The sequence below is a fragment of the Chinchilla lanigera genome, unplaced genomic scaffold (genome assembly GCF_000276665.1).
Source record: "Chinchilla lanigera isolate Chin_1 unplaced genomic scaffold, ChiLan1.0 scaffold00065, whole genome shotgun sequence".
In the NCBI taxonomy this organism is placed as follows: Eukaryota; Metazoa; Chordata; class Mammalia; order Rodentia; family Chinchillidae; genus Chinchilla; species Chinchilla lanigera.
This window is the reverse complement of record NW_004955466.1, coordinates 10,224,285-10,235,003: the sequence shown is the minus strand read 5'-3', so window position 1 is coordinate 10,235,003 and position 10,719 is coordinate 10,224,285. Positions and strand designations below refer to the sequence as shown.

The 10,719-nt window shown below is 43.3% G+C and overlaps 1 protein-coding gene across 1 annotated transcript in view; it reads right to left on the bottom strand.

The window, feature by feature from the left end:
• The window catches only part of Peli2 (pellino E3 ubiquitin protein ligase family member 2), a 107,029-nt gene extending 100,126 nt beyond the window's left edge, over nucleotides 1–6,903 (bottom strand). Inside the window, exon 1 of the mRNA XM_005399193.2 lies at nucleotides 6,774–6,903. The gene's annotated coding sequence lies outside the window, so the exon portion shown is untranslated. The remainder of the gene's footprint in view (nucleotides 1–6,773) is intronic.
• Nucleotides 6,904–10,719: the final 3,816 nt, after the last annotated feature.

The following is a 10,719-nucleotide window of genomic DNA, read 5'->3' as shown; positions in this document are numbered from 1 at the left end:
AAAAAAAAAAAAAAAAAAAAAAACAAAAGCAAACAAATAAAAAAATCATCAAATTCATCACTACAGCAGTGCGAGTTTGGAAAGGGATTTCTCAAATCACACTCCTGGGAGACAGAGAGTCAGAGCAGGGCGCAGCTGGTCCTGTCACGCAGGGCATCGCCCCCTGCTCCTGCAGCAGACGCAACCAGCTCAGAGCTTTCCTTTTAAGGTTCTCACTTGCAAAATAAGAAGTCAGTGTGAATAAATCCCCTTCAACTTCAATGTTGTTTGTTTTCAAAAATACAGCAAAAGCCTCTCTTCTTCCATAAAAATATGAGTTCCTGAATCAGGATCACCATCCAAACAAGCTCGAGTAAAAGCGTAATTATAAATACAAGCATTCTCACACATCAACATGTTAAAAGCAAGTCATCAAGAAAACTGTGCTTTAAGGACAATAGAAATTAAATGATTTGTCCAACTAATACACATATCAAGTAAAAATTATAACTACTGTATACTGGTCATGCAGCTAATTACACTGATAATTAAATTGCTGAGTGATAGAGGCAAGCTGCTCTCTCTAACATTCTGGATATAAAATATGAAAGAAAGAAAGGGGTAAGGGAGGGAGAGGGAAGAGAGAGAGAGAGACGGCAGACAGGGACGCAGGCAGACCTTTCCTTGCCTCTGAATTCTTTAATCTGTTTTTCATCCTTTCATTTCCCCCCAATGAAAGATTAAGACCTCCTCAGAAATACAAGGTGTTTTGTATTTACTTTCCCATAAATCCTGGGCAAGTTTTCTCTTGCTGATACAATGAATTATCACAAAACTGAGCAGCTAAAAAACGGTCCTGCACACCAGACTTGACTGGTTTCTCTGCCACAGTCGCAGGAGTCCAAGATCAAAGCATTATCAGGCTGGTCCCAGGTCCCACTGCTCACAGAGGTTGCAGCACAGCAGCTCTTTTGGGGGACAGCCGAGCTTCTGTCATAGACTCCTGAGTCCAAGGCTGCTGGTGTCGTCATCTTCTCTACTCTGCCTGCATCCTAGACTCAGGCCGCTTCCTCCACCTGCGGGCCTAGTCGCCCGTTAGAATCCTGTGATCACAATGCGCGCATCCAGACAGTCTAACACAATCTACTACTTTCTTCGAAACTCCTATCAACTATCCTCAGTGCTGAAAAGAAAGCATCCTTCAATTATCTTCTCTGATCTTTTTAATCACATACATGCCGCCACTGAAGCCATGACAGTCACTTCCTGGGCAAGATCTTCACTTTCTGCTGCTTGGAGACAACCACAAGCCAAGTTCTAAGAATCAGTATTTTAAAGGAATGTCGTTACGTATTAATTGTACTCTTCACCTTTGTCACTACATAAGTACAGGTTCACAGAATTTGTTGGCTAATTTAATAGTTTTCTCTTGGAAGTACTATTTTGATTCACTTCAGATTTTTTAATTTCTCTAACATCTAACATCTGATTATCATAGTCTCTTCTATTTGGCTTTTCTATCACCAATTATCTGTCAATTAAATATATCCATGATAGTAACCGAAAACAAAGAAAAACTTGACCTTACAGTATCAGGTACTAAATCCAAATCCCCAACCACTACCCCACAACTTTGCTAACATGAATATTCAAGTATCTATGCAATTTCCAAGTTGAATTCACCTAATTAGTACCACATGCTTCACATCAAGTCTCCGAAACTTCATCCCTGCCACTCCAAGTTCTTAACAAATTCTCTGGTAATTCTCTGGTATTTATTTCACGTAAGATAACAAAAATTTTCAAAGACAATTGTTAAGTGGCTTACTCAATTTTATTTTTCAATCACCCAGAGATAGTAAGTGAGAAAATATCATACAGAAACATCCAGAAATAGTTTCCATAGGACCTGAGCTGAGAGAAACTTTCTCTTCTGCACTGTAATTGTACTATCTGTGCAAAATTTGTAAGGTTTTTTATGTATTTCTCCCTGAAACAATTTTTTTCAAGGATGACAAAGCTTTATGTCAGATGTTCCCTTAGCTCTATGAAATCAACAAAAACTATCACACTATCTTCAAAGTTTTAAATATTGCATTTTCAGTAAATTATTAAAATATTTTTATGCGACATGGTTGGAGCTTTGTCAATGACAGATGAAATTATATTCACCTGATTTATAAGTTTTCCAAAAAGTGTTTTCCATCTCAGTAAATATATGTTTTGTAACAATCAGGACTACAAATCTAAACTGTTATATTATATTCCTATAAAAACTGCATTCTGAAATACTAGTAAATATTTTATGTTTTTAACTGCACAGCATGTTGGTCCTTCATAAATACTTTTTACTTTATCAAACACTTATTGATGAAAAGGATCTAAAAGTTATTTTATTGTTTGGAAACTGACTCATTTATATTTTTATTGAAATAATCAAGTTCCTTCTCACTCCAGAAACACAAATTGTTCTAGATTTGCATCCTGCGTGATATAAAAAGATATTCTGGATTGTAGTTTAATACCATTATATCTTTATTTCTTCTCTCAAAGATTTAAAAATACGTTTATATCTAAAAAGTCTTATCAAAACACTGTTGTTCTTTTTACAAAATAATTAAACTAATTAAAATGTATAGTAATTTACATTAAATTATTTCTTGAACTTAAAACTATCAAACACCTTACACTACCAACCCAAGAGTTATATGACTATGAAAGAAACCCAAGTAAGAACCATTTAAAACTCAACTGTTTAAAAGCAGCAGCAACCAGTCTGAGAATCCTGGTAACATGGTGATTCCCCCAAAGCCCAGAAAGCTCCACCTGCCCAGGAGTGTGCACGAGGATTCTCATCCCTGCAGACGCAGCTGTGAAGACGGTGAGCAGCAGAGTGGACCTTGCTACATTCTGCAAAGTCACCTTCAGCAAATGAATGGGTCTACACTGACAAGTGCCCCTTCCCATGGTCACCCACTGACACGATGAGCTTCAGAACTGTATCAGCCCATACAGCAGCCACATGGGCTCCCGCAGGCTGCAAGGCTTTGCGAGTACTTGTGACTTGGTTGCCACACGGGAAGCCTGGGCCCTGCCTGCCCATGCTAAGAGGTGGAGGCAGGGTCCTTCAGGAGGTAGGCAGGTTGCAGGGTTCCACTCTCAGAGAGGCTGAGGTGGGGCTCACGGGACCGAGGCGGACACAGAAGAGGTCTGCTCTCTGGCCTCCTGGCTCACACACGACCAGATCCCTTTCTGCTCCTCCTCCATGCCGCGACACTGCAGATGCAGCTGCCATGTCGTTCAGGCCTTGTGGCTCCCAAACAGCAAGCCACGTAAACCTCTGTGCTTTATGAAACACCCAGGTGTGGAGACTGTTAGGGCAACACAGCAGGGACAGAGGCCAGCTGAAGAGCAGCCTCAATCTCCCGCCACACTGTCACTCACAAGCCACTGATACTTTCCGTCCTGACATCAGCTAACTGGAGCAGTGATATGCAGTTACTTTTTGAAGTAAAAATATCCCCAAAAGGTGATTTTTCACAGAGCACAGCAAAACAGTCATACCACAAAAACCAAAGCAAGCTCACACATGTCAGCTGAAACTCTCACTGCATCCTAACACTCCCGTGTTCCTCCTTACAAAAAACCCCGAGCCCTCTGGCCAGGCCCGGGATGGTCAGCTTGCTTCCTGCTCAGCTCACTGGCAAGGCGTGCAGATCCTTCCCCACGCGTCCCACTACACTCTGTACCCCTGTTCCACATGCAGTGACATATGTGCTCCTCGAGCCTCCGCGGTCTCTGACGTGCTGGGTGATTAGCTGCAGGCTGCCATGCTCACTGAAGTCTATCCAGCACCTGGCATGACGCCTGGCCATGGAAGGTGATGGATAAATATTTGTTGAATAAATGAATAGGTGAATAAATTGCTAGGCCTTATGCCTGTGTAACAGACCTGCCAGAAGTGGAATAGGACTTCTGATTTTTGTAAAAAACACATTATGCAATCAGAGAGAAATACGTGTATCATTCTAAAAGCAAATATGTACGTAAATAAAAACTGCACAAATAGAGATTACACAACAGCAGCACAAGCTCGCCATCTCCATCTACCTAGAGACTACAAGGTCTGGTTTTTCTGTTGCCACTGCCTCTAGCAATGGGGTGCCTGTGCTATTCCTGCACGGTACAGGGAAGAAACACCCCAACCAAAAGGAACAGTGCTCAAATTTTCACCCACACACCCTTTTAGGTTTCACTTTTACAGCTCCAATCAAATAGGTACTAGGCACATTTGCAATCAGAGTCTTTAAGTACATGAGGGATTCGTTCACAACCAGGTGGGATTCCAAAGCAGAAGGGCAGTACAGCTGACTGATTGGTCAGCAAGAGAGGCAGGACAAAGCTGGCTACAGATACAAGCTTATAAGGGAGCAGACAGACTGGGATTTGTGACTGAGACTCTAGGTTCGTGAGGGCAGAGGAGACAGATGTATTACCTCTTCACTGTCTAGACTGATTTCACGCATCCTAGACCCTCATGGTAGACACAGAAAGACAAGCAAGGTCCAGACAGCACCGGGTGGAGATAAGCCCCCAATAAATATGCCTGTTTTACACATCATCCTTGGCCATGGCTGGGAGACTGGCTCAGCCTATCAGATTCTCTCTCCCGAAAATTCAAAACCTTTAGGAGAGAGAGAATGCGGCTAGAGTCAAGTCACTTGATCATACCTTTGAAGGAATAAACACATTATAGCCTGCTAACACTCCAACTCTCCTCTCTCAAGAAGCCTGGCTATTCAATCTTTCCCTGCTACCACCTTATTCTATAATAATTTTTCCATTCTTGTTTTTTAGCCAGAATTTCTGCTGCTTAAAGTATTGCTACCTGATTCAACAGGACTCTTGCCTGTGGCTGATTTGCTTAGTTCACAAATGGACTAGCAGGAGGCCCTGGGGACTTAATTATTCCAGATTTTTACAAAATAGCGGGGTCATGTCCAAAGTCCAATTTGCCCTACTCTTCCTACTGGGGATAATATGTCTAAATAGAGAGACAACTATCACAAAAGCTGAATAACCTAAACAACTTATGGTCAGATCTAGGCATTAAGGTAAAACATGAAAGGTTCAAATGGGAGGAGTGGGGAGTGGGGAAGGAAGAAGGAAGAATCGCTGATCCCCCCAAAGTAACCAATTTTTATATTCCACCATGAAATGATGTCTGAGTAATAAAAGCCAGAGTCCTGTAATTTTTAAATGTCAGCCATCCTATTAATACAAAGTCTATGACTTTTTATTTTTTATTTTTTTTGCTTTTTTTTTTCTGGTACCGGGAATCGAACTCACGACTTTGTGCTTGCTAGGTAGGCACTGTGCCACTGAGCTAAATCCCCAGCTCCTCTATGACATTTTAAAAGTAAATATAAAAAGATACAGACCCAAAGAAAGAAAAAGAAGAAAAATATCAACAAATAGACAAAATTACAATGACTATGTCTATCTATCATAACAATTTTAGTGGTCACAGCACACTTTAAAAACATGTCTTGGTTTCCTTCTTCATCCAACATTTTTGGACTATAAAATGTTTCTTGTATTTCTCTGACCTCTCAAGATTTTGTTGCTATTTTATACTTTTAGCATTTTCATAAAGCTGGATTTCCTTTGTTCTCCTTTTTTTAAAGGTGTCTTTTGTACTCTAAAAATTTTAGTTTATTTTCTAGCCAAAATTTGTCCAAAAAATACTAATCTTTTTCTCCATTTCCTTGGTACTTCCTTACCTACTCACGCCCTCACCAGTGCAGGCCACTCCTAACTGAACTGTCCCTTCCGGGGCCCTGTGCAGAACCACGGGAGCTTTTCAGTAACACAGAGTAGGCACCGTGCTGCCTCCAGAGCCAGTGTTTCTTCCTAAACCCAGGCTTCCAGTAAAAACAGGCACCAAGGCTTACTTATTCCAACTGCCCGAATGCATGGTGCTAGACCCATATAACTAGCTGCCTCATATGAAATACTGCAGGCATATGTAGTTATTTCATAGCAAAAGCAAACTGCATTACACATCAAAGAATTTATTTTATTATAGAAAAACTGTTGCAAGTGTAATATGTAAACTACACCAGCCAGAACAGAAACTCAACCTTTTCCCCACTTATATATTAGAAAGAAATAAAATAACCCTTTGTTTAAAAAAAATTAGTATTTTACCACTTTAAGCATATGAAAATTAGCAGGTATAGCAGTCTTCTCACATCAGTTCTATTTGTTTCTCAGTCTAATTATCACATATATTCAATCCCATGTACATGTAGGTTATATGGAAGTACCTACTGCACTTGATTAACAGAAGAAAGCAACAAATCTTTGTGAGGTTTATACCAAGATGTAAGGCAAGCCTCTTTAGGATAAAGGGCATCACGTGTCTTTCACTGTAACTACTGTACCTTGGTAAGTTTGCTCTTTGTTTTGTGTCCAAACACAGTGGATCTTAACATTGAGAGCTGGCAGTCCGCCCCCTTCTGGAGAGGAGCTGCAGTATGTGAGTCATGCTTAGATGCTAATCACTGTGGGAGCAGAGCGGGGAGGACGCTGGCATACAGTGGAGCCAGGCCAGGGGTGCTGCCCACACACCCTCATGCGTAGCACAGCCTCTCCCAATAGCCTTCCAGCCTTGAGAGGTTGAAAAGCTCTATCTAAGATGAGGATGAGATGGGAAGAAAGAGGGCAGCTGACTAGGAGGAACTGTGAGCTGCTGCGGGCCAAGGCCCTCCTGCCTGGCCGGACCCACCTACCTTGGATGCCTGGGGCGTGGATATCACGTGGACAGCGCTGGGTTTGACGCCATTAGCCTTGGGGCGCTTATAGAGGGCAAAGCGGCTTTTCCTCCGTCCTCTATCTCCATTAGGTAAAGCACCATTGTACCTAAAAAAACAGATAAAGGAACCCATTTACTTGCAGATTTTGAAAGTTTTAAGCATGAAAATTAGAGTAAGGAGACACAAGAATAGTCATAAAGATTTGCCCACTGAACACCCCACAAAAGGAAAAGGTTGCAAAACAGACTTCAGCTGTAATGAAATTGGCATCACTTTCAGAAACGTAATTTAATAGTGATGTTGAAGTAATCACAGGTTCTCTACTCTATGAAGTCAGACTCTCAAATCTTTTTTGAAAGAGAAGAAAAACAGGGAAGTGAGTATTCTGCAGAGGTCATACTAGCCCTGGCTCAATTCAGCCCCAGGCATCCTAGTGGACCCAGGGAAACACTTGAGAAATCTTTTAAACAAACTAGCTAGCAAACAGCATACTAATTAAACTTCATCTCTCACTCTCAAATCATGTTAATGTGGTCTGTAAGATCTTTATGTGTAAGAAGACCAAATTTAGTTCCTTGGATTCTTAAAAGTTGTGAATTCTCTATATGCATTCTCATTTCTGTTTGAACCCTACACTGCTGGGTGAGCAAAAAATAGCTTGCTCAAATTATACACAAGTTTTCAGCTACAAACTGTCAAAAAAAAAAAAAAAAAAAAAAACCCTCTTTAAAAGTCACCAGGAAAACACATAATGTCTTCAAGCCTATTTTTTGTATTTAGCTAATACAAGAGTTTAAAAGGAATGCAGGATTGGAGCTAGCAGCTCAGTTTTCAACTACATGTTCTAATTCTGTATTAACCTGTCCCTGAACTTTCTGACCTTGTCCCGGACTGCCACACAGATGTGACTATTATCTGCCTTTACCCAGACAGAGGCTCCCTTCAAGACAGTAACTAAAAGGGAAAGGAATCACTTAAAATGTATATGGATAAACACAGCTGTCCCAGGGTCCCTCAGAACAACAAAGTCAGAGGACAGGAGAGCTGGTGGCTTGTCCCTGCGCTGAGGACTTGTCCAGCAGACCTGGGCCTTACAGTCAGCAAGATAGGAAGCTGGGCATCAGCCTCCTGGGAACTACAAAAGCCAGAACACAGGTGCCTGGGGATGTGAGGAGCCAAGCCAGGAGCTGCAGTCTGACAACGGTTGTACTTCAGCACCAGCAGTTATTCCCACTGTGTTTGCAATCTGTTGCCATCACAAAGGCAGGTCAGCTATGTAAAAATGTCTCTAGAATAAAGAGTTTATTTGAAGTCTCACTTTTCTCCTTTTCCTCAGGCACCACCAGAAAAGCATAGATGATTTTCTTAAATGAATTTATGATCACTACTGTGAAGTATCCATGAGTAAATAACCATCACAAACCCACTTTGTTTTGAGATATTTCACACCAATCAGCTCAAGACAAATATTCTAACATCAGGGAAACATGTGAACTAATTAAAGCCAAGATAGTACACAACATGGAGCGCATTTTCACAGTGACGGGCAGAGGCGGCAACTAAAGGATCTGCCAAGGTTTGCTGAGCCCCTCACTGTGATGCAGGAGAGTGCAGCCAGCTCGCAGGCCAGCGGCTCATGGGCCGCACAGCTTCTCTGAGTCTGTCCTTCAACTCCCACGGCAAACACAGGAGCACAGCCTCCCTGCCACCCGGAGCTGACCCGTGGGAGATGAGCACACAGCCAAGCTGGCCAAGGACAGCCTCGTCCTGGGAAATACAAACGGATGGAGACACAATTGTCTCGTCTCTGTAGGCAGCTACAGCTACAAAACGTGAACACTCAAGCTCTGGTGACGTCACAATCTGTGTGCGGCGGAAGAAGCAGAGAAAGTGAAGAATGAAGATGTGTAGGACAAGCAGTGTGTCAGGGTCTCTTGTCAGTGAAATTCTTTTCAGCTGCAGCTCAATAATGCTGGTCTCTGCTATTTACAAACTCAAAGCCTCCAACACGGTGGGGCCGCGTGTAAGAAATGTCAACCTTAGCACAGGCAGAAACATTTCACTTTAAATTGCCTTGCACACATGTACAAAAATACTGCAGGTCAAGCAAATAATAAGCCAGCCTACTTACAGGATGCCCAGTACTTCATATGCCCTATCTAACTGACGAGGGGTTTAAAAAATCCTACTAGAGATAATTATTGTAGTGGTAGGAAAGCCAGCATTGAGATGAGTTTCTAATTAGGTTAAGCTGCATGGCCATTCATCCAATATTTATTGTGCCAAGTGCTGGAGCTGCGACAATGAATATCAGCTTCCCTGCCTTCACAGCCCTCTCCTGGGAAGGAGGGAAAGGCACAAAAACAAGTGTGATAAAACTCATGGGACAAGAAGGACGAGCTTCACAGAGCACACCAGGAGAGGTGGGGAGACACCAGCGGAAGGGAAGACACCAACGGAACAGTCTGGACTCCAAGCCAGGGGACAGACTGGGAGCAAGGGCGGGGGCCTATACAGGCAAGGAGGCCTGCAGAGAGCGGTCCCTGAGGAAGCAGTGGCAGAGGAGGCAGGCAGGGCCGGTTCAGAACAGCCTCATCCTCCAGGATAAGGAGCACAGCTTTTTAAGGGGAGGGGAAGGAGGCAGGAGTTGAGCCATCAGCTAACATGAGTGAATCTATGGTGCAATCACAATGGTGCACAATACAGGGTAGACGAGAGATCTATGTCCAAGTGGCAGGATAACCAGTAGGTAGAACAATGCAGCCAGGAGGGTATTCAGACCGGGATTGTGTGAAAAGGATATTCAGACCGGGGTTGTGTGACCTCTCAGAAAAAGGCTCTCTGCAGATGGAACAGGTAAGGATTTCTAGGTGAGACCACGCTGCTGGTCCTAATTCAAGGCAAGTGTCTTGTAAGGCAGAGGCAAGGACAGACAGAAGTGACCCTCTCAAAATGGAGGTGGACGCCAGAGCGACGCATTCACAGCCCAAGGTGCACCTGGAGCCAGCAGGAGCAGGACGAGGCCTGCAGCTTTCAGAAGGAGCGCACTGCCCACCCCACAACTGCAGACTGAGGCCGCCAGCACAGTGAGCACTAAGCATCTGTTGTTTTAGCCACCACATTTGCGACAATCTGTTATGAGAGCCACAGTAAACTACAAAAGCTGGAAACAAAACAATGATGGTGAAAATGAGTTAGAGTACTAAGTTTTAAGAGTTGTTTCCAGGGTTAGGGGAACATTAAGACCCCCAGGAAAGCTTTGTAAAAACGCAAAGTTGAGTCAGGGAGATTCTGATTCAAAAACCCAGGTGTGGGTCCAAAACTCCACAGGTGATGCACACATACAGCCACAGTTGGGGACCCACACACATCAACGGTCCCCGGCTTATGCGAATTCCCATGGTGAACCTTCCCAGGTGTACCACGGAAAACTCACTGTTGGATTACGGACTCACTCGTGAGTCAGAGACTCGCTACACCTTGTCTGCACGCACAGGGTGAGGCCAAAGGGAAAACCACAGAGGCACTGGCCTGGCCAAGGTGAAGGCACTGTTAGAAATAGAAACAGGGCTAGCAGGGGTATCTCGGGAGACCCTGGCAGACAACTGGACAGGTAGGTGTGGATATCCAGGAGGGCCTTTGGCATGGGTGACAGTTAAAACCATGAGAATGAATGAAGCTGCTAAAAAAAAATGTGCAGAATAAAGAAACCAGAAGCTGGGACAGTGCCTGAAACGAAACACATCCACTAAAGGAGACAACCCAGTGGTAAGCCACAAGCAGAAGGCAGGAGAAAGTTTTGCTATCAGAAACAAAACAGAATTTCAACAGCATTCAATCAGTTCAGAGGTTAGTCAGGAGCATAAAAGCACACAGCCACCATCTAGAACACAGAATGTGCTGGTGGTGACTCACCATCTTC